Source organism: Chelonoidis abingdonii, chromosome 4 (genome assembly GCF_003597395.2).
Source record: "Chelonoidis abingdonii isolate Lonesome George chromosome 4, CheloAbing_2.0, whole genome shotgun sequence".
NCBI lineage: Eukaryota > Metazoa > Chordata > Testudines > Testudinidae > Chelonoidis > Chelonoidis abingdonii.
Window position 1 is genome coordinate 12,574,947 of NC_133772.1, and position 24,333 is coordinate 12,599,279.

At 46.4% G+C, this 24,333-nt stretch overlaps 1 protein-coding gene and 1 pseudogene across 1 annotated transcript in view; one reads left to right on the plus strand and one right to left on the minus strand.

The window, feature by feature from the left end:
- PLXNA2 (plexin A2) overlaps positions 1–24,333 on the plus strand; it is a 321,397-nt gene that overhangs the window by 90,435 nt on the left and 206,629 nt on the right. The gene's annotated exons all lie outside the window — the stretch shown is intronic.
- LOC116832977 (succinate dehydrogenase cytochrome b560 subunit, mitochondrial pseudogene) lies at positions 20,402–21,020 on the minus strand (annotated as a pseudogene).

The window sequence follows — 24,333 nt, forward strand, 5'->3', positions numbered from 1 at the left end:
TAGTGTGGACGGGTGCAGCGTTAAATCGGTTTAATGCTGCTAAAATCGGTTTAAATGCGTAGTGTAGACCAGGCCTGAGATGTAAACCTTAAGGCCTGCCTTCTTCTGGTCATTAAAAATCCTGACCTGTGGCATTTTCACAAGAGTTGAGTTGGATCCTAGCTAAATTCTAACGTGGGTATTTATAGTCCACCTTAAATTTCCCTATTTCTCTTGGATACAGAAGTGCTCACTTGCTGTGTTTAAACTCTTGTGTAGAGGATGCTGTTAAATAGCTACTGCATTCCACCCCAGAGGCGTTGTCTCGACTAAGATTTAAGATGTTATGTTAGATGTGCTCCCCCCAGGGCTTTAATTTGAGCTGTTTAACATGAATTCAAGGCAGGGGCAGACTTTCAAAATTATTTAGGTACCTAACTCCCATTAAAATAAGTAAGTTGGACGTGTATCTATAGGTGTCTTTATATGCCTTTGAAACTCTGGCCTAGAGTGCTTTGTATACATTACAACATGTTAGCTAACACATAACGAACATCGCACCTTCACCTCTAGTCTAGACAAGATGGCAGCATTTCAGCGATGAGTAAACTGACTGTTGTATGTCCATCGTTTGTGATGCACCATAAGATCTGGTGGGCTCTACTACATACCTCCAATTTGCTGCTGTTATAGATCTGAAAGCTGTCTGTGCTGGGGACTAATATCCAAAGGAACCATCTCTAGTGCACTAGGCAACAAGCAGATACAAGAGCAGCACCTAGGGGAGATGAATTATTTCAGAAGGCATCAGGAAAATGACATGAATCTCTCTGCATGTTTGCATTGTGGGAGGACCCAGACAGAGAGAAGCACTCAGCACTGCATGAACACTCCCCGAATAGTCACTCCCTGCAAAGAAGGGAATCTGGTATGAAGGGTGGGCAGTGGTGCCTTCTGTCCCAGCTGCACTGGCACAAAACTGAACTATGTGAAGAGAAATGATTTTCAAACCCAGCTTGTGGTACCTCAGATTAATGGGTCTAAAAGGTGTTATTCAGAATAGCTACATCTGTAGGCATCTCAGTGCCTTTAAAAATCTGGCCCAGAATGTCTTGTCTTCAATAGACTGACCAAGCTGTCTCATCTTAATGAGATCCTAGCCTGGCTGTTGTGTGGTTTAACATTTGTGCAGCTCAGAAGATGTGCTAACCACTTTTACAGTCACCTCCATATTGTAAAAGTATCAGGGTCGTCTATTTGGTGTGACAGATTTCCAAAATGGAGGCACGTGCAAGTCTTTGAAATGCAGACGCATGTTGTTGTTGTTTAGCTTTCATGTCTGCATGCTTCCTAACTTCCTGATGAGACTTTTTATCTTGCATAGCAATTTGACAGAGCAAGCTCCTCAGGACCGGCGCTAGGGTTTCTCGCGCCCTAGGCACCCGGCCATTTCGCCGCCCCCCGCGCTGATCCCGCAGCTCCAGTCATTCCTGTGGAGGGTCCGTTGGTCCGTGGCTCTGGTGGAGCTGCCGCAGGCATGCCTGCGGGCGGTCCACCGGAGCTGCGCAAGCAGCCGACCGTCTGCAGGCATGACTGCGGCAGCTCCACCGGAGCCGTGGACCAACTGACCCTCCACAGGCATGCCTGCGGCAGGTCAACCAGAACCGCCTGCCACCTTCCCCCCACCCCCCGGCAAAATGCCGCCCCTTGAATAATCCTGGTGCCCTAGGCGATTGCCTAGGCTGCCTAAATGGTAGCGCCGGCCCTGAAGCTCCTCATTGGAGAGGCATCTTATTGTAAATGACTCTCTGGTTGGCTTTAATGCACAGGGTGCCCTCTAAGGATGAATACCCTGTTGTTAGGAAGATGGACAGCAGAAATGCAAAAGTATGGTCTATATATACATATACATACACACACTCACACTCTGTCCTGGCTCATTTGCTGGGGCTACAGGGGAAGGACAGAGAAATGATCAATATCCTCTCTGGGGTTATTCAGAAACAGAATCTAGCTAGCACTGAACTAGTGCTCACTTGAGAGGCACTGATTTCAACAGAGAAATGCAGTGCTACAAAGCGCTACACGAAGATAAACAGTAGGAGTGTGTGTGCGGAGTTTGGCTTTCCCAGATCTTAGATTTAACGCTGCAGGCAGCTCAGTGGCTTCAGGACTGCACTGGATGCTTTGCTGATTTTCAGACAGCAGATTCCACTCCAATGACACTGTTTACACAGCCTGACATAACCACAGTCTGATTCACTTTGGTTATGTGCAGCCATCTAGAGCAGCCAGGGCTGCCCAGAGAATTATGGGGGTCTGGGGCAAAGCAATTTTGGGGTCCCCTTCCATAAAAAAAAGTTGCAATGCTATAGAATACTATATTCTCATGGGGGCCCCTGCGGGGTCTGGGGCAAATTACCCCCTTGCCCCCCCCCCCACCTCTGGGCAACCCTGACAGCAGCAGTGAAAGTTGCACTGGGCAAGGCAAGAGAAGGAGGTGGTGTGGAAGCTGGGTACATGTCAGAGGGATGCCTGTGGTAGGACCCAGGCACAGAGTGTTGTTCTTAACTATAATGTAAGATGTCTGCATCTTCTTGCTGAGCTAAAATCTGCAAAAAAATTTGCCTGTGTGTATAGGGAATGTATAGCTCTGTGTGTGTGAGAATATTTTCCACGAATGAAGGCTCAAATTTGCAAAATCTCATAATAGAAATATACTCATGACATTTGAGAGACTTAAAAATCACCCTTCTGTCTGCAAAGTTATTTAATGTGTTACAGACATACATGTAGCTGAAAGGGATGTGGTGATATGTATTTCTCTCCCTTTTCCCAGCTTGTTTGCTGTGCATTTGACAGCACATTGTGTAGAGTCAGATTCCCCCTGGTGTCAGTTCCGCTCAATTCAATGAGACTTTGTTGGCATGACAAGTCAGAGAAGTCTCGCCAAAGTGTAAGAAGAAGACAGACGCCTTAGGTCTTATCTGGGTGACCACAAACCACGCAAGATAGGGTTATACCGTCACTCTGGGGTACGATTCTCTTTGTCATTGATGTGGTTGGGGGGGCTCTCATGAAGCAACGGGAAAGAAAAAAAATATTTTTTAGAAATGGGAAAATGTGACTGAAGCCAGAGCAGTTGGAAGGGAGACTGAACAGCAGATATGGGACCTGAAAGTAGTTTGAAGTCTGGGGTGGGGAGGGAGTGTAGATGATTAAAGGAGGAGTTGATGGTGTCCTTCTAGCATACCTTGGTGGAGTTTGTAAATGCAAACACGGCCACATTGTACTAGTTCTTTGGAGCCAGAAAACCAGGTTAACTAGTCTGGTTTCACTATCTAAACTGAATGAAGTACAAAATGGGTAACATGCAACTTCAGTGGTGAAAGGTAAATTTCATTGTTGAAATGTTTTTCATCCAAGGAGTAGGAGGTTCTGTCTTGTGTCGAACCTCCCGCTGTGAGCAGCAGATAGGTTGTGACCTGTCACAGCAAGTCAATGACAAAGCAGGGACCTGAACTCTGATATTGCCTCTTCCTTCCATGCTCTAGCCTCAGCCCCTGAACAGCCGCCAAAGGCTGTTTAACTTCTCTGAAGTCTGGGACCTCTAACAATACAGCATCCCCTCTATTAAATCACTGTGTCGGCACTTGCTTTGTGACCAGGTCCTGCTGTGAGACTCGAATGCAAGTCCTACAAGCCACACAAACCTGATGAACACTCAATCCCAGAATGCACCCTATATGCTTGTTGGGTTGGGATTTTTCAAGGCTCCTGGTGTGTTCAGTGGCAGCAGAGTTAGGCCAACACTGAGGGCTAATGACTTCTGTGGGAGCAGTTAGACCGACTCAGGGTGCGTTTGAAAATCCACCCACTGCTTTTGATCTGTCGTCAGGTTTTGTATTGCTGCCCATCCCCGTAGTATCTGGGTGCCTCCATGGTAGCACATTCCATAGTATCTGGTAGAAGCAATAACTCTCTTTGGAAGTGGCCATGAGTAACTGAGGAGCTCTTTGAAAGAGAGGAGTGTTTGGTAACCTAGGTAACCTGAAAGGCTCTGCTCTGTGGGTGGCTGTGGTTTTTTTATTCCATCCCGAGCCTGTTTCTGATTAAAACAAACACTGGTGCACACCATCTTGTCAGTCACTCTAGGTTAATCTCTATAAATAATCTCTTCCCAACTCCCCCACTCAGATTCGTGGTAATTGCTTCAAGGCATGTCAGCTTTTGTTTAAAGTTCCTTTCGCTTTTTCTTGAGGTTGTGGAGAATACAAATGTTGTGTCGTTCCTTTAAGGGAAAAAAAAGCCGAACTGTAAAAAATATTCACCTGTGGGGAGGAAAAAACCCGCCATGTTAGGGGAAAAAAATCATTTGACTATCAGCCTCCAACAACCTAGTGATGCTGAGAACAATTTACCTGTCAGCATCTATCAGGATGGGAAAGTTAGAGAAAAACAATGCCAACTCTATGGAGGAGAATGTGGGGGTGAGGGAGGAGGAGGAGAAGGTGGAGAATAGCTAATGAAAGCTGTGCTGTATTCTTCCCTGCTGTAGAATAGCAGGCAGGGGAGTTGGTCCTTACCATACATTCTGTAGCTTGCTTTCAAAAATGAACCCCAGGCTTCAAGTTATTTCTGGAGAAGGGCAAATGGGGGTGAGGTTGAGACTCATCTAAAAATACAGCAAATAAAGTACAAAGATTTAGAAAAATAACATTCAGGAAACTTTTTTTGTAGCATTTTTATTGTTCTTTGCTGCCCTGGTTCTTCTATTAAGCATTCCTGTGTCATGCTCCCTCTACCGTGGGCCTCCTTCCCTTCTCTGCGGATCTCAGTCCATCTTCCTAGTCTCTGGAGCCTGCTGACATGCAGTAAAGATTGTCTAATCTAGCTGTATGTTTTCCTTGGCATCCCATTAGCTGGCAGTCTGGAAACTGCCAGGGTTTCAAGGGTTAAGTGCACTCAAAATAGCCCAATGCAGCTCTTAAGGATGAAAAATTAAAACCACCACAAATAAAACCTCATTAGGAAAAAGGATATTTCACCCATGAAAAAGACCTTCATAAATCACTGGCATGGTACCTATGAGTTATGGGTCTTTGCCTCCTGTAAAAGATACACAATCCTCATCCTTCAAAGTTAAGGAATGGTTAGCAGCACAGAAGGAACAATATCTCCATACACCCCCACATGCCAGATGCAGCAGGTGCCAGATATTCCTGGCATGGCTGTTTGGATGCAGAGGAAACTAAATAGGGGCTGCTAGTGAGGTGACTTCCTATTACCAGGTTTCCAGATGGGATTCCCAACCTGAACCATTCACACAACAAAGAGGAGCAGCAGTTAAATCCATGAGCGGTTTTAGGGTGGATTAATTACTTGGTGTAAAAATTGCAGCCTGGGTTGGACAAACCTCCTGCCAAGTGTCTTTGCCCAATATTGGAAGCAAACCCAACCCTGAATCTCTTGCAAGTTTAAAGTAGGCGTGGAGTTTCCCTTGCCAGCAGTAGAATCTCTGGTTTGGTAGGGGGAAAGAGTAGCAGGTTGCCTCCTCCTCACCGGGACAAGACTCCAGACAGGAGCAGGTCATTCTCTGAATTTAATGTAATGGTCGCACCTAGAGGCCTCAGTTGAGATTGAGCACCCACTGTGTAAGGGGCTGTGCGAACACAGAGACAGTTGCTCCTGCAAAAGACCTTATGATCTGCATAGACAAGGTAAAATTTGTATGCTTATTTTGCAGATGGGTAACTGAGTTACAGTAGGGATGGCAATTGAACCCGGGGCTCCTGAGTCTACTCAAATGCCTTAACCACAAGCCCACTCTTCTTTTGGGGTACTCATCTACATAAAGAATGCTGAGATTCCGTAGTTGCATTATATTGCTCATGATCAGCACAGAACTTGGCTGTCCACAAGACCAGATTACTGCTTCCATTCCCTGTCCCTGCAAGCAGCTGGTTTGGAAGGAGCGTGGCACTGGTTCTGCACGAAAGCTCACTAACTCTCTGGAGACTAGCATCTGCCTGTCTGTGGAGATGGTTTACTCCATCTTTTTGAGATGATTTGATAACCAAGCAGTTGTACCTTTAAGGGGATGCAACTACTTCACTCCCTGTGAGCTACAAAGATCTAACCCTGCAACCTCTGACAGCATCTCTTGTCATTGGGGTTCTCTTGTCTGGTGTCTCTTTTAAACTTTCCATGTGATTCTGCCCCCCCACGCGAGATTTGATTTGACAACAGAACAGCAGGGTCCTGGTCTTACCAACTTTCCCTCACTATGCTGACCTCGACCTTTGTGCATCACAGTCCAGTTCGCTGTCACTGGCTCCAAGGCTGGTGCGAGGCAAGAGGAGCTGAAGTCGTAGTAAACTGGGCCTGGCAGCAATATATAACTTAATACCAAAGAGTCACATCCAAAATAGTGCTGAGCAAGGAGCAATCGGGACTTTCCCTTAGTACTCAGCTCCATCGGCTTTCTTTACTCTGTGATTAGCCAGTCCTAATACTCAGTATGACCTATTTCTCACAAGTTTTGACCCTGATAAGAGGTTTTGCTTGAGTAAGAACTGCAAGAAGGTTCAGGACTTGGCCCATTGGGGTCACTTAGTTCTATTTTTTTAGAAAAAGCTCTGCAAATCTTTACCTGGAATGCTCTTTCTGCATATCATTTCACAGCACGCTCTACCAATGGTATTTCTAAGATGTATCTATCACACTGCTATCTATGTGATGTAGTAGCTAAGCCCATAGCAATATAAATGGTGTTAATTTCTCTTCATCCCCTGTGAACGCCGGGATATGGATCTAAATATTTTGAGCGTTTGTTCTCCTGGCTATTGCCCAGCCGCACTGTAGTTTGAGCACTAGGAGCAGATGGAAATGCTGCTTGGGCACATGTTTTTGGATAGACAGAGTCCTTGTCTCCAGACTTTGTTGAAGAGCAGGAGTGGGATGAGTTACAGCATGTGAATTCAATCTAATTTAAAAGTGTGTGTATTATTTTTTTAAAAATAAGTTACTTTTAGGAAAGAACACTGTGTTAATTTCACCAGGATACCTCTGCCTTCCTGACCTTGCAGTTCCTGAAGTACACTTCATTATTGTTCTCTTAAACCAGCGCTGTCCCCTTTCTCTCTCCACACACGCATCCCTTTGCCCAGGTATACAGAGTAATTTATCCCAGAATTGTCACACTCTTACCTGTCTAGTAGCTTCTACTGTTTTGACAATTAAATACTAATTGGAGATTTGTGTACAGCTCCCGTTGACACTGGTGAGAATTTGTCATATGTATCAAGGGACAAATTGGCCCATAGGTTGTACTAGCAACTCAAAGCGTCTGTGATAACTCATATTTCATCTGTAGATTGATGTATGGGAAAAACTGTGGTTTGCATTACAGAAGAGTCCCACTAGTACAAATCTCTGTTTAATCTGACATGCTATTGTAGCCCGAGTGGGGTTTTACAGGGGGAAAAATGATTTTACAGAAGTTTCAAGCATCTCCCGAGAACTTTCCCAAAATCAGGTTTCCACTGTACTGATAAAGTTAAAAATGTCTCTAGTACACCTCTACCCCAATATAATGCTGTCCTCGGGAGCCAAAAATTTTTACTGAATTATAAGTGAAACTCCGTTATATTGAACTTGCTTTGATCTGCCGAAGCGTGCAACCCACCTCCTCCCCCACCCCCCGAGCACTGTTTACCACATTATATCTGAATTTGTGTTATATTGGGTCACGTTATATCGGAGTAGAGGTGTACCATCTTCTGATGGGTCTGCTTTCTTTCTCCTTTGATTTTTCTCCTCTTTTCCTTAGTTTGCTCTTTCTCATTGTTTCTATTTAAAGAACAAGCAACGGAGAGAGGTAAATGTGGATTGAGACTTAGGGCTGCTAATTAGTTCCAGGGCTTGGAATGGAAAGTTCATTGGCCAATTGCATTTATCTTCTCACCCAGGTGGATTTAAGAACTCTGCATAAAGAGAATGCATATTTAGATGCATACAAGATCATGATGAATTTTAACCTCATCCGAAGTCATGGGTTGGGGAAGGGTCTGAAATATAATGCTCTCATCGGGGAGTTGCCAATAGGGCTGTTAAATAACCACAATCAGTATTAAGGGGGAAACATAGTCATTAACCTATATTTCTGATAATGCTGCATTCCAGCTGGAATTTTTTAATGTTCTGTAGAAACACAAGCTCTTGCTTTGACTTGTTATGAATCCAACTTCACAGGGTTTCTCTTAGGACTGCATCTTACAAGGCACACGAATCGACAGGCAGCTAGAGAAAGGACCTAGTCCAGCCCTTTCCAAACTTTTGTCGTTTATTTCAATGAGAGCAAGACTGGGCCCTGTGGGTATGATACAGCCTGGTGCAATTTGTCAGACAGATTAGTGTTTTTGTTTTCCTCCCTCCAACCATTGGGGTTTGGACTCTGCAGGAGACAAGATACCAAACCTGATGTCCTAATCTGCTATGGGGACTTCTGTGTTCCTCTGCTATTCCAGATGTTAAAAGGGAAAGTAATCCACAGCTACCAGGGAGCCCATTTGAATAAGTAGTACCACATGACAAATTTTTGACAGGTTCCCAGTAGGTTTAAACATGGTACCTGCAGGAAGCTGATAATTTGGATTCTCTAAACAAAATCTTTCCCTTGGCCAGGTGCTTCTGAAGCTCGTTATGTATCTCCAATCTAATCCGGAGCCGCAGTAACTGCAAACATGAGCTAAGAAGCAGCGAATGGACAACCCACTACCCAGGGTTCTGCTGGCTGCTCCAAGTTTGCATTATTCAAAAACATCAGGGGATATGATTTGTATTCTTTATGGCCAACCGAAGGCACCATGGAATCTCTGATCCCCTTTGGGGGGAGATTACATGAGATGGCAGAGTGACTGGCAGGGAAATTGCTTGAAATTACACCTAGCACACGGTGTATGTGTGTGTGTGCACATACATATGATAGGAATGGTTGGAGTATGATAGTTGTGTGAGAGACAGAGAGAGAGAGAAATGAGGATAGATGAATGGTGATTTGCATCTGAGAGAGGGGAGGGTGTAGGGGGGCATGTAGGGCAATGTGAGAGAAGATTCTCACTGCTTTATCAGAGATGAGTTAATCTGAGCAGGAGGGGGAGAAATTCAGTTCAACTTTTTCTAGGGGAGGGGATTGGAGAGAAAGATGGAGCTGGCAGAGATGGGATTTGACTATCCAAACCTTCAAGGAAAATTAGCCTGGAAGCACGTTAAGATTCTTCTGTGAGACTCCTTAGTTCACATCCTAATTAGCACAAGCAAATACAGAAACTATGCTGAGCATGAGATACATGTGTTGATATTTAATTATATAACAAACCCCTAGTCTGTTACAGTAGCTTCTGGGAGCGGGGAATGCAGGCAATATGAGGTGTGCTGGAGTTAATTTAAAAATACTTCTAATGAATTCATTAAAGCATCAAAGAGGCACCATACCCTATCGCTATCAGGGGCATTGGAATGGCAGGTGAGTCCCGGAGCCCAAACTGCCTTTGCAATCCACCCATTTCTCCCACATCCTGGGTCAAGTCTCCATCTCTGCCTGCAGGTAGCAGTGGGTACTGAGTTCCTCCTTTATAAAGGTTCAGGGGGCAGATGAGTTATTTCTCAAGGCCAGTCAGAAAGTGCCCTTATATTTCTTTTCCACCAGAGGAGCAATTTGGGACTGTCCTGTTGGTGAATAACCCTGGTAATCCAGGACTCTTCCAGCACTGCCCTCTTAAAGGGCCAGTTTCCAAGGACTCAGCACCTCCAGTAGAGACAAACTGTCAAGAACTCTGCTAAGGCATCTAACTACGGGCTGGATTTTCAGAAGCACTGCGCATCTGATGTGCACCCATGATACGGAGCTCCTTTGAACATCTGCCCCAAAGAGAGAGTGGTCATGGTCTCCTCCAGCCCCTAACACTTAGCAGCATGGAGAGCTGCCTCTTTATCTCCCCAGCCATGTATGTTCCTATCATTTCTTGCTTATCCTCCTGCTGGCTTTTGGTACCTGGGATGGACATTCCCTCCCTGCCTCAGTATCCTGTCTAGGCACAGGTGCTGCAGGGCACGGATGGCAGTGTAAGGGCAGGAAGAGGTGACGATGAGCAATTACCATCAAGCCACTTAGTCACATGATTGTGCATCAGAGGTGGCCTGGTGGGCAGTCAGGAAATGGATTGTCTGACTGGCTGTGTTCTAAAACTCAGCCAGTCAGAAACAGGTTATCAAGGGTTAGGTAGAATCTGACTGGGAGTATAGTATGCAGTGCTTAATTTGTGCCGGCGCTGAGCCCCGGCACCTCTGGGCTTGCTGCATCAGTTATGAAAGTTTAAAAAAAAAAAATTGCTCGGGCCCCGGTACCTCTTTCATTACAAATTAAGCACAGATAATATGATTGTATTTCTCAGTCCTGGCTGCGGGTAACCAGCACATGTACATGTGCCTGACTCACATGGCTCCACTTCGAGGCTAACAGACCCCAAGTTTCCCACCAGCAACAACAACAGGATAGAGGGGGACCATAACACCACTACTATGTAGGCTGGGAACAGCTAAAGGAGCTTCTCTGAAACACTATCTGGATAATATTTTGGGAGCTGTGCTGCACTCAGGACTCCTTTGTTTTCTTCTCAATTGTTTTTTGTTGGCCTTCCTTGGTTTTAAAGCTACAAATCCCCTCTATGCCCCTTTCACCCATATTAAACTCTCTTGAAAGAAAAGATCTAGGGTTGCAGCCATTTCTTTTTATTTTTAAGGCGCTGGATTGACTAGCCCTCGAGCCGATTACCTATTATCTACAGCACTGGTGCAAACTTCTCCTTACTGTCCCTTCCCCCTATTGTACTCAGCCTTGAGCCCCCATAATAACCATCTAGAGGTGGCTGTTTTTTATTTGCATGACAATAGCTTCTACAGATAACCCCCCACCCCAACAGGATTAAGGCCCATTGTGCAAGATGCTGTACATACACACAATTAAGAGACAATCCCCACCTCAAACAATGTACCGTCTAAATAGACAGGGAAAAGGTTGAGGGGAAATTAAGGATGATTATTCCCATTTTATGGTTGGGGAAATGGGACATGGAGAGATTGACTTGCCCAGGGTCACCCCCAGAAGATTGTGGCAGAGCTAGGATTTGAACCAAGATCTCCCAAGCTCTTGTTGTGTGCTTTAATGAGTGGGGCCCTAGATCAACCCCACTTCCTGGCCCCGTCCATCTTTGGCCCCTGTACTGAAACTTCAGGAAGGGTCGAACTGTGATGTGGCCACACCCTGAGATCACTAATTGGTTCCACATAAGATGCCAACCCACCATTGGAAGTGCAACAACTTCCAGTCACTAGTCATCTCCCTGGGCTGGATCGGAGCTAGTGGCCAGATGGGCAAAAGGCTTTGTGTCGGAAACCCTTCCACTCTCCAGTCTCCCACCTCACTCTGGCACCAGCTTCTGTCACTGCAACCCTGTCTCTGCAGCTTCCTGCAGAATAGAACCTGCTCCAAATTTTTTCTGGCTGTCTTCATCACAGGAATCCAGATGGTTACTTTTCATTTTTCACACAATCAGGTCATGCCAGGCTCAGCAAGAGGCAAGTGCCTCTGTGCACAGAGAGGTTTGCAAAAGTTCTTTTCAAATGAGGAAGACCTGACAAAGGGCTCACGGCTGTTTACCCCCAGGCCAAGAGTTCGAATCCATGCCATGAGTAAGGTTGATGCCAGCTGATGGTGGTTCACTGGCCTATGTAACATGAGTGGGTAGTGTCAATCCAATTCCTAGTGGGAAAGTGATGCAAAATACAGCCTAGCTGGCTTCATCACTGGCAGCTACAGCAAAGTAGCCAATGACTGAATGTGCTGTGGAACCAGATCACTACATGGGAGTGCGGTTCATCTTGGGCAGGAGTGAAGCAGAGAGGGGCCAAGAGAAGCTTGCTCATGGTGCCCTTGTTCCACCTGTAAATGTAACGGCCACCCCGGTGACCAACACACCAGGGACCTTCAGAGATAAAAGCAGGGAGCTGCTACAGCTTGAACTAAAGAGGCCAGGCTCTATATCTGTGGGCAGTAACAGCTCATCTCCTCTGTGGATTGGCACAGAGGGGAACCTGTAGCACACCCTCACCAGCAGGGAACCTAAGCCGTTCTCCAGTCTGCGGCTCTACCAAAGCATTTCATTGTGTAACCTTGTGATAGAGCAGCAGGCAGGTAACAGCCACACCTGCCTTATTGACTCTGGTTTGTGCTGATGTGTCTAACTCTGCCTAGGGAAGTATTGCAACATACACTATAAAATGAGTCCAGATGAGGCTGTCTGATATTAGCCACGGCAAACGATCAGGTCCTTTTTATTTCCCCATTAAAGGAGCTTGTGGTGGGCTGAGCTAATCATGCTTTCCTTCCCATCTCCCCACCTCCCCCTTCCTCAGAATTTCTTCCCCCTTTAACCAAAATCTCAGAAGAGCAAGATGCCTTCCCTCATTGCTGGAGAGATAATGGAAAAAGTTCTGGGGATGTAAATAATTAACGTTTGTTGTGGGGTATGGGGAGCATTTTCCCTGGCCCCTCGTCAGGGTAAGTTAGTGCCATCTGATTGATATGCAGTCACCTTGATTGATGTCTCTGTCTCTATAATTCATGGACACCCCCATTAAAGTGCCAAACTGCAGCCACTCACCTTAATTCACTTTGCTACTCTCTTCTGACTGTTTGCTTACTGAGACATGGCTCCGGTACTATCCCCAAGGGAGGGATGTGCAGCAGCGCAAGGTGCTGTAGTAGTGTCATGCCAATGTTTTAACAAGGAGCTTCCACCTCTTTGTGTATGGTATGCCCCGAGCACAGGGGCTGTGGAAGGGGCTCTTTAGGAGTATTGGAAAATGTACGTGTCACTCCTCCAGCTGTGCATTCCAATCCAGGTGGGCCCCCCTCAGCCCTTTGTTCTTCCAAGACAGGTATATTGACCTTGTGACTTGTTCCTCGGTATGGTTCTCGTGGATGAGACCTTTAAAAGGAGGCACTATCCTGTACAGGCATAAAGGATTCCACGTTATTGTAGGAAGGAGGTGGCCTCAACGCCCTTCGTTTCTCCTTTGCCACACTGCTGGGGAGAGTGCTGTGCCTCCCTCCATCCTAGAATTGGCTGCATTTCAACATTGCAGTATGGCTCCACCACCTGAAGCTGTATCAGGCTGGGAAAATGTAGGCTGTTGTGAAAGCCAGGACTGGGGGTTGCACTGGCTAGGTTGATTTTAATCAGGCAAGGGAAATGGGAAAATGATTTTCCCAATGAAAACTATAAATTATCTCCAGGGACTCAGTACTCGCATGAACTCCATTTTCTTAAAGCCCAGGCTCCATCCAAGCCTGGCGCTGACATTGGGTCATGCAATGAAGTTCTGGCATCTCATTTTCTTTTGTATCAGCACTTTTCCAACCCAGGAGCACAAATGTGTATATGGAAACAGTGGTAAACACCCTACCCCCCCCCCCCCCCCCGAATGTAAAGGCCTCATGAATTACCTTGCCATCAGCATGGTGCCCTGGGCAGGAGACGCTGTGGCTGCTGTAATGAATCAGTCATCTAACCTGCACAAGAGCATGGCTTGGATCCATTGGAATTGCTTCAGCCCTTCCATATGTAAAACATCCAGGTCAAATGCAGAGTGACAGGGTAGGAGTCACTGATCTGGGTCACCAACGATGTGGTGGGTCGAATAATCAAACCCTTTTCCTTCCAGCTCAATGGCTGCCAGGAACTCAGGAGTGCCACTACAAAAGCAGCCACAAAGCCAAGCCTAGTGAGGCAGAAGCACTCAAGGCCTGTCCAGCTGGGGCACTGACTATTTTTATCTGCATTCAGGAGAGGCTGCTTTCATAACTGAAGGCAGGGATGAGGGGAAGGAGTTGCATCTGCCTCCCAAAGCAGCCGGACATCTAAATTTGTCCCTTGCTGGCATGGCTTTCTGCTGTATGGGCCTGGGGGCAATGGAATATTAACCAGCGATTTACCAATAGGAGCTTTTATTAAGCTCTTATTATCCAGCAGCACTTCATGGAGAAATAATACAACTGTGGCCTCATCATTGGAGGTTTGCTCCAACTACAGCCACTGGCGGGGGCCAGGGGGAAGCTGCGCCAGTGCAAACCCTTTTGTAGATCAGCAAAGCAGTGCAGCTATACCACAGATTGTAACCAGGGCAAATCCCTAGTGCAGAGAAGGCCTATGAGCGTACCAAGAAAGAACATGTGGCACAGAGACGCACCCAGTTCTGAGTCCTGCAACCTCAGGAAAGAGAATCCTTTGCCCCAACTCATCCCTACAGGTTAATCAACTATCAGAGCTCACAAGCTAAGCACTGTTGGGACTATTCAGTACTTGGATGAGAGGCCAAGGAAAACCCAGCACATTTCAGGCAGTGGCATTGGTACATCTATGGAAGGTGCTTTTCCATCTGGGGCAGCACTGTGCCCATTGTCCTAGGATGCTGTGGGCAGTGTTACCTAAAAGATTAGAATACTGACCACTGAGGACTTTGAAGATTTCGTGATGCTCTTCATGTGAGATAGGGTGCTAGTGTGCTGGCCATACTGCATTACCTACTTAAAATCCCACCACAGATTCAACTGGCTAGTCTTTGCTTCCTCCCCTCAATTGTCGTGTTTAGCATTGCTGGGTAAGCTGCCCTGTACTGGCCAATAATTCGCTGCATTTTGTGGACAAAAGTTATTCCACTCCTATATATTTGTTAAGTGTAGCGTGTAAAGTCTCTCCGGATGAAAAGTGCCATGTCAATGTCAGGCAGCCACATTACAATATCATTAAAATATATAGTATGTGCTGTGTATAGAGACACACAAATAAGAACCAGCATTACATAGGGGAGAGCAATACTCCATTAGGTACTGCTAACACTGCTGTAAGGCGTCTTCTATCTACCCATCTCACTAAGAACATATTGATAGTTTGCTGCTGTCTAGTTCAAATCTTCCTTCCCAAATAAGGCTTTGCTTGTGATACCATCTCCTGAAAGGCTCCCTGCAGGGGATATTTTGACAGAAAGTGTGATTAAAATATAATACTGTGGCTATCTCCCCGTTTGCCATTTATGAGGAATTCTGTTACCTGGGGGGATTAATTCTATATCATGTTGTAGCACAATATAGATTCCCTGCTCTTCCTTGCTGTTTCTGTGCATACATAACAGAGAAACCTTCTTAAGTCCCACTGCATGATCTGAAAAGTTTTCTGGGAGGGTCTCAGCCATCTCAGGGTCCTCTCCTGTCACACCCTTTTGTCCCCAAATTATCTCAGAGCCACTGTTACCCCAATTTTCTGAGAAGTACAAAAGGAAAGAGTTTTATAAAAGTGTCAGATCACGTTTCAGAGCTTGATTATTCATTGCAAATGGCAAACCCATTCTCCTTATAGTCTTCTTTTCCAAGCCTCTGGCCTCCCAATGTGGTAAGCTTTTGTGTAGAACTCATTTCGTAGGCAATGCCCACCGGAAGCGAATTGGATGGTTTGGGGGTTAAGGCCGTGAATTAGGACCCTGGAAATGTGACGTCAATTCCCAGCTTGGCTGTCAGCTTCCCATGTGAGTTGAGGCACATTACTCACTCACTAGTCAATGGGACTAGTCAGGTATGTAAAGTTGTGTATGGCCTTAAGTGTTTGCAGGGTTAGGCCTTTGAAGTCCCTTTGCCTGAGCTCCCTATCTACAAAATGCTTCTGCATCGCACGAGGGTTTGTGAAGTGCTCAGACCCTATGGTGCTAGGGGCAGTGTAAGTACCTAGATAGATAGAAATCCAAACAAAGAAAACCCTCCATTATTCCCTCCTCAGGGCTTCTCAGCATGTTCCATCTTCATGTCTGTTAGGCTCTGGTCCTGCAATGAGCTCAAGTGCAGGCAGAACTCGGTGTCTGCACATATCTAGCTGACTGCAGGATTGGGGCCTTAAATTGGGCATGCTTTGGGACAGGGAAGATTCCCGTTTTACCTCCTGTGCAGCACCTAGCACATCTGTTGATATTTAATTCTGTGACAGTATTTCCTGGGAACAGGGAATACCTGATATGAGGTGTGCTAGAGTTCACTAAAAAACACTTGAATGGATTCAAAGCTTCCCTGGATATTCAGGGATGATTCTCTACTGCTTTGCATCTTCTGTCATCATTTTACTTCTGTGCAAAGCGGCTGTGAATGGTCTGAATGTGAATTCCAATTTGGTAGAGTTTGAGGTGAGATTTTCAGAAATGCCTAAGTTGCTCAGGAGTCCAGGTCCCATTGAAAACGAAAGGGACTTAGGCTTCTATGTGACTTAGGCGTTTTTGAAAAATCCCACTCACTCTGCATACCTGCAAATGACAGAAGGGGTGAAGCAGTGGAAAATCATTTTCCCTTCCCTGCAGCCTTTACCTGTCTCTTGTTTGCCACTCTGCAGAATCCATAAGCACCCTTGTTTTGCATGACTGCCTCAATTTGCATTACCAGCAGAACCATTGACACTTGGCTGGACTCTGGTGTATGAAACGCTCCTTGAAATTAGCCTGCAAGTTGAGTTTGTTCTGGAAAGATAAGAAGGAAAGTGGCCCAGAGGAGGGGAGAATTATGCATGTGAAACTACACTGTGAAATTAGCACCAGCAGTCATACTCCAGGCCAGCAATATTTCTGTGTGATTTATTTTGGAAGTAGGATTTTTTACTGTGGGCAATAGACTTGTCTCCCTCAATCCATTGGCTTCCAATCCCAACACAAACTCGACTGAGGAAGCCAAAGGATAAATTCTCTGCTAGCTTAGTCTGGAGTCGCTATGTAGCGCAGCAATATGATACCAAAGAGGAATTTTTAATTTCATGCTGTGTAAGAAGAGTGCATGCAACAGTAGCAGCTGTATAGATTTTCATATGAATAGATGTACAGTATTCAGAACAAAAATTGTAACAGTGTTGTCCTGCGGGTTTTAATTCTTCCTGCTTTTCCTTGCCACTTTCACATTTCTCCCTGTTGTCCACTCATTCTAGCACTTGCTGAAATTGAAAGGATGTCCTTGCCAGACTGATGGATAAAGCAAGTGTGCTGCTCAGTTACATTACAATCAGGTTCAGGGACCTTGTGTCGGAGAAGACCCAAACACAAACATGTTCTGCGTGTAAGAGAGAATGTTTTTAACCTAGGACCCCTCTCACTCAGCTTTGCAGGTCTCTAAACAAGAGCAGTGGTAAGACAGCAGAGCCCATTAGTGCTGCTAGACTTATGAGGATGCTATTAAATAATGAGTTATTTCCTTTTAACTGTATCTGCTGTTGGTGAAAGGAGCCTCTCCAATGGACCTGGTGTCCCCACATTAACTACAGAGCATCCACAGCAGAGATGACTGCAGTGCAAGCTTCCTCTCAGCGAGGCCTTATGAGTGTGTAAAGGTGTTGAGCTGAAGACCAATCCCCTCTATAGCTGGAAGAGGAGGAGCAACCCTTCTATAGAATTTAATAGAAAATTCAACCCACTATAGAATTCTAGAGGGTGGTTTAAAAACGAGCAGAGTCATTCTCTGTTCAGTTCTACAGAGCTTCAGAGTCATTTCTATACAATCCAAAAGGCTTAGTCTCCATTAAATTCTACAGGGCTTCACTATAAAAGCAGCTTCCATGGCCCATCCAGTCTTTGGCTTCTCTGTGACTCCCAACAGGGGTGCTTCCACATCCATCAGCCCCAGTTTAAAATTCCTTTAAATGGAATATTTGGCTGAATATAGGACTATGGAAGCATGTATTTAATCTATCCCTATATGATTTATATTGTGCTCATCGCCATGATATCTGAGCATCTTTCAGGGACAAAGTTCAACTTTTACATGTTGATGGAGAGTTTAATTTGTTGGCTCAGAATAACCACACCAGAGGGTTATAAAATAGTACTATCTACAACCACTGGTTCAAACTCTAGCAGGGTGCCTTCATCCTCCTAAGCTGCATGCGGTCTGAGGGCAATCTTTCCCAGGAGAACTTGAAAACAAATCCTGTTGGCTCCTGAAAAAAATCCCAGGCACTGCTGATAAGAGTAGGGTTTTACTCTGGTGTACAGTTTCATCCTTTTCCATGCTCTGTGCTGTTTACCTACCTAGCTCTCAATCCCGGAGGTGGCTGCATTTCAGTGGTGAAGTGTATGATTCATAAAGTCTTCTGAGTTGAAAACATCTCTCTAAAATATTATAGTAAATTATTATTTTTCAAAGAAGGAGCCTGAAATGATTGTTTTTGTGAGTGCCGATCAATAAATAAAGTTACCACAACCAGAAAGTTGGCTTTAAATAAACTTCTGCTAATAACATCCGTGAGGTGAACAGCTCCATCAGTTTCCATGCTAAACCGTTCATTAATGCAGCTGCACATCCTAGCATGTCCATCAGAACCAATCCGTTTTGCCAGTTAGGACAGGTGAATAAATCTTCTGGCGTGCAGACGCTGCTTTTCTAATTTCCGTACATGGTAGGGAAAGGCATGTGCCAGAGAAATCTCTGTTCTAATTGCCCAAGAAGTGTGGAGGGGCAGGGGAAGATTGGAGAGAATCATCAATACAAAGTTTGACTGGGACACCAAGGTTTGTAAATGAGCCCAGAAGAAGAGTTTGCAACAATGCAAATGATCCTCGCTCTTATTCTCATCTTATCTCTGTGACATCTGCTGGCAATGCACTAAGTTGAAGCCCAGCAGAGTTCGTGCTGGCTCCTTGCAATCCCTGCCAACCTATGTGAAGGATGGAGGAACCCAGCAGTGTCACCAGATGGACCTTGCTTCACAATCATTTACAATCCTGATGGGTTTGTCAGGCCGCAGCATCCTCTGACTCTTAATTCCCAGCATGTTGTTTACTTTCTTCCCACTAGGTGGAGAAGGGAAATATTTCCTGGACTAGAGAGTAGTGAGAATAGCAGGTTGGGTTTGAGGGCTGCATAAGCCCCTAACCTACAAACTAACTTCCTGTGATGAATGCATCTTACCAGAAAAGTTACATGCATTCAGATTTAATGGCTTCCTTCACAGCTATGGATTGATACAGCTGGGAAACACATTAAAGAGTTCAGCAGCAAAGCAGACACCTAATGAATAAAATACAGATTTTCATTTGAAATCATTGCCCAGCACAGCTCATAAATGGTGGCAACACCTTCTGCTAATTTAAGGAAAGGGCCGGGTTTGCAGCCATTCCATTAGAAACCCATGCCCTGCTCACACATTTTGTGTAGGTCTCCCCCTCCCCCCCTCCAGATATGAGCATCAGGTGTGCACTGGATGCAGCAGGCTTTCTGCTGGCACCCTGTGGGGGGAAGCACTGAAGCAAATTAGCTCCCTAGAGGAGAGCATCATAAAGAACTGCCCACCTACACACATGCCACTCAAACTAACCCTGGCAAAATCCAATAGGCTCATAAGGGCAAGATGGATTCATACCGATAATAAACTGTTAAATGCATGTCGGAGCCAGTTAAACTAAACAAGTCAAACCCAACAAGCCTGAAAGCTGCTGCACTCCCAAGTCCTATGCCACCTAAGATGAGACTCCAGGGACCAACTTTCTGCCTCCCTGCTAATTACTCCCCTTCCTGCACAGCACGTGTGATGCTTTTACCACACAAGATCCCTGCCCCAAGGAGTTCCATCTCTGCCGACCAATGGACTTAGGAGATGCTGGCCACACTGCAGAAGGTGCAGTGACTTCACTGGCACTGAGAGAGACACTACAAGATTTAGAAATGGGGCTAGAGGAGAGGGAGGGAGCTTGGCATGTGGGAGGTGGAGAGGCTGTTCCAAGCATGGTGTGAAAGGAGGGGAGAAGCTGAGGTGACCAAGGGCAATGTAATCAGGAGCGGCTCTAGGTATTTTGCCGCCCCAAGCACAGCAGGCAGGCTGCCTTCGGCGGCTTGCCTGTGGGAGGTCTCCAGTCCCGTGGATTCAGCGGCATACCTGCGAGACGTCCGCCGAAGCCACAGGACCAGCAGACCCTCCGCAGGCAAGCCGCTGAAGGCAACCTGCTTGCCACCCTCGCAGCAACCAGCAGAGCGCCTCCCATGGCTTGCCACCCAAAGCATGTGCTTGGCGTGCTGATGCCTGGAGCCGCCCCTGAATGTAATGGGGTATAGATGCCCTTTGGAGCTTATAGAGGCTTTGTGGGCCCGGAGCTCATTCAGACCCTGTTTCACAAAGCAAAACATGCAGCCCCCATGCAGCTGTCGGACTAGAGCGAAGGTTGGCAAGGGACCTGCCTCCTGCTACTCTGATTGTGGCATAAAGGGTCAGCTGTGTTGTTGTTTTTTTTCTACAAAGAGGGGAAAGCACCATCTTTCCCCAACAATTTAGTTATCTAGGAGTCTCTAGTCCCTCCTGCCCTCTCCCCATACACACATACTGAGCTCTGTCTGGACCAGATCACCAGATGAATCAAATCCTTGTAGGAGAAGGGAGGGCTTCAGGAGGGAGGTGCCTTCACAAGACTGCGAGTCCAGCAGAGGAAAGCAGCGTCAGGACCAGGACCAGGACTCCAGACTGGTAGACTTGGGGAATCTTAAATCTTTTTCCCATGTCCCACATAAGGTGTCGGATTCCTTTCCAGGTGTGGTAGGTGAGGGGGAAAGCCAAAGCAAATTTAGCAGAGTAGATAAGAGCAGGCCCCAGGCTAAGCAATTTCACAAATGCCAGGTAATAGGGGAACTGTTCTGGGAGAATCAAAGCAGCCAGGCCAAAGAGAGAGACTCCTACACTCGTTGCAACACCAGTGCCATGGTGGCCGATGGACATCATCATGGGCAGAGACCACTTGTAGATAGTGATATGAGGGGACATGGGATGGTTCGACTGGGTGTTTTTATCCCAAAATTGAGCCATCTCCTCCTTTGCTGTTGTTCCCATGGGGACCACGTGTTGCACAGAAAGGCTGGGGCCAAGCCGAGTCCACAGGCAACGCTGACCCACATGTCTCAACAAAGAAGCCGCCATCCACCAGGCAGAGCCTGTTGTTCTAATGGAAGTGCTGACTCCTCGGGAGAAAAGAGCGAGACATAGGTGAGGCTCCCATGCTGGCTGGTTAGCTTCCAAAGGCACTGGAGAGCAGGAGGCAGCTTAAGTTCCTTTGCTGCTAGCTGGAGTTGGCTGTGACTTTGATTTGGAAAGGGAGGCCTCAGGAAGCTGAGGCTCTTGTTTGTATTTTGCTTGTCTGGAATTAACTGCAGATGGAGTGAATAACCCAGCCCAAGGAGGGAGCTTTGACATGGAGAAAACCAGGGGAGTGAGACACTAAAGCGGATGGGTACTGTGTGCTTCTGGTTTTCATTTTTTCAGTGTTCTGGCGTGCCCCTCAGGGTAGCAGTAATGGACTATTGGCTAAAGGCAGAGAGCGACCAAAGAGATGAACAGAGAGCCAGGGCATAGGACTGTTGTACGTAAGATAGACACACTCAGGCTTGGTCTACATTGAAATGTTATATTGGCATAGCTATGATGGTCAGTGGCATGAAAAACCCAATCCCCAACTGACAATAGCTGTGTTGGCAAAACCTCAAGTGTAGACGCAGCAATGTTGACAGAGAACAGGGCTTCTGCCAACGTTGCTAGCGTTCAGAGAGGTGGTGTTCTCACCCTGACAGAAAAACTCCTTCTGTCCACTGCAGCTACCCTACGGGGCTCTGTTGGCATAGCTACAGCAACATAGTGATGTTGGAATTGTTTCATTAGTGTAGACATAGCCTCACAACAACTTACTCCTGTTTGTAACTGGCTGTAGTGGTTAGAAGACTATAGGAGAACAGTCTCAAGTGGTGCTTTCCCGAAAACTTTGGTAGCAGAAAGGCTCTGAGGGGAATAGCTGTTTGAGGCAAGTTCAGGCTGTGGTTAAGGCACTGGAGTCGGACTCAAAAGCTGGGTTCCGTTCTTGGCTCTGCCACAGACTAATGTAAATACTGAGTGCCGTTCTGTGCAGCCAGCTCTCTAAATGAACAGAAATAGAGAGAGAGAGAACGGGCTCCTTGGTTCATTCAAATGACCAGTCCTAGGAATCTGAGACTGGCAAAGTGGCAGTCCTGTGGTTTTAGTCTCCCAGAGAGTTCTCTGAAGCTGAACACAAACCACAATATGACTAATAAAATATGACACTGCAACAAAATGTCGGGCCTGCAATTCATTAGCTAATTACATTATGCAGATGTGGGCTTTTTTATGTTGGTGTGATAGGAGGGAAAAGCTGGTAGGGAAAACAGTCCTGCTCTCCTGCTCTCCTGACAATTAACAGCAAATAGCAGAGTCCCACTAACTGCAAAGAGGTTGGCTGGGATGGTGCAGACTGGCTCCTTCAGCTAACGTTCAAGAGGAAAGGAGATTAAGAGGGGATATGATTGAAGTTTGCAAAGATGCTGAAGGGGAGACATGGGGTGGATGGAGATGATCTCTCTGAACTAATGATAAACCCCAGAATTCAGGGATTCAGACTGTAAAATAAGGACACAGGAGCTGCAGAGAGAATTCTGGTGATTCTTGCTCACCAAGGGTAGTGAGGTTGTGGAGATGCTCTGCTGCCAATAGCAAAAACATCTAAATGTAACTGGGTCCAGAAAGAGAATAGCAAACGAGTAGCGATGAATTAGCAGGGTAGGGTCAGGTCAGTACAAGGATGTGAAACTGCCAAGGAAGACTCAGTGTGCTGCAGGGAGGTAGTGTCGGTGATTGGGAGGGTGGGTGGAGGGATGTGGTACTTTTCCAGTCCCCCAGCATCTTGTGAAGGGATCTGATATCTATCAGATGAGACATTAAACCAACGTCATCGTGAGCCCTGTGATCACTAGCAGTCCCACAACACACTTTTGAGAGTGCAGAGGTTAACCTCAGATTCCTAACCTAATTCAAGTGTGGACCATGTCCTGCCCTCCCTAAATTCCCTCTGCACTGGGGACAGGATGGCAGCTTGGCAGCTCTGTCAAAACTGACGCAATCCAGTGCTGTCTCTTAGCAGCTAGCAATGCCTTTGTGCAATGTGCTCCCTCCATTAGGAAGACCTAAGAAAGCTGAGGTTGGAGTGGTGGTGTGGGACTTGATATTCATGGCTGCTCCAGCCCTATGGGTATGTTGGGAGCAGCATCCAGTAAGACTATCACCCGTAAAATAAATAAAATGAAAAGTACCACTCACTATGATGAGGTAGAGCTGTGAGGTATCAGAGAAGTGAGTGGGTAGCAATTATTTGTATGCTAACAGTTGATAATCCTTCCCCACATGTGGGAACAGATTTTTGAAAGCACCCAATGTACTGGGCTATTGTGACAGTCTGGCCCAATTATGGGTGCTAAGTTCTCTGGAAAATCTATCCATATGGTATTTTTTTCATAACAATTCTGGCTGTATTAAATTTTGGGCTAAAGCTGTAGCTCTCTTTCTAAAAGCTTTAAGAACTTCTAAGGCACAGCCTTTGCTCTCATTCTTCAGGGGGAAAAATGAAAATAAACTCTAGTATCCTTTGAGCTTCAAATTTGGGGGTGGAGGGGTGGTGGGGGGAGAAGCTAGTATCTCTGAGGAGTTGACCTCAGAGTCCAGTGGCTTGCAAGTGATGTGTGCACACTTCAGGAGTTTAAATTTAAGTTCAACAGAGGTGAAGATTTAAGGCTCTGTTCCCTCCCCAGCAGGGCCGGCTCCAGGCCACAGCGCGCCAAGCGCATGCTTGGGGCGGCAAGCCGCGGGGGGCGCTCTGCAGGTTGCCGGGAGGGCGGCAGGCGGCTCCGGTGGACCTCCCGTAGGTGTGCCTGCGGAGGGTCCGCTGGTCCTATGGCTCCGGTGGAGCATCCACAGGCATGCCTACGGGAGGTCCACCGGAGCCTCGGGACCGGTGAGCGGCAGAGCACCCCCCCACGGCATGCTGCCGTGCTTGGGGCAGTGAAATTGCTAGAGCCGGCCCTGCTCCCCAGCCCCTCAAAAAAATTCCTTTGCCCTGGCCCAGCTTCAAATCTCTTAATGGCCCTGATCCAAAGCCCACTGATGTCAATGGAAAGACTCCGATGGTCTGCAGTGGATTTTTAAATCAGGCCTTTTTAGCTGAGAATCTCATGACTAGAACTGGTCAGGAGTTCTCCTGCTAATCATTGTTTCATCTGGAATTTTTCAACAAAATGGGTTTTTGTCAGATTGTTAAAATCCCACCTTTTTGTGGGAAATGGTTGGTTCTGATGAAACTTTAATTGCAATGGTTTCTTGGGTCCTGGATATAGGTGTAGCGAGAGATGCTGTGAATAGTCAAACCAAGAATAGTCAAGGACCTGCTCCGCCAGAA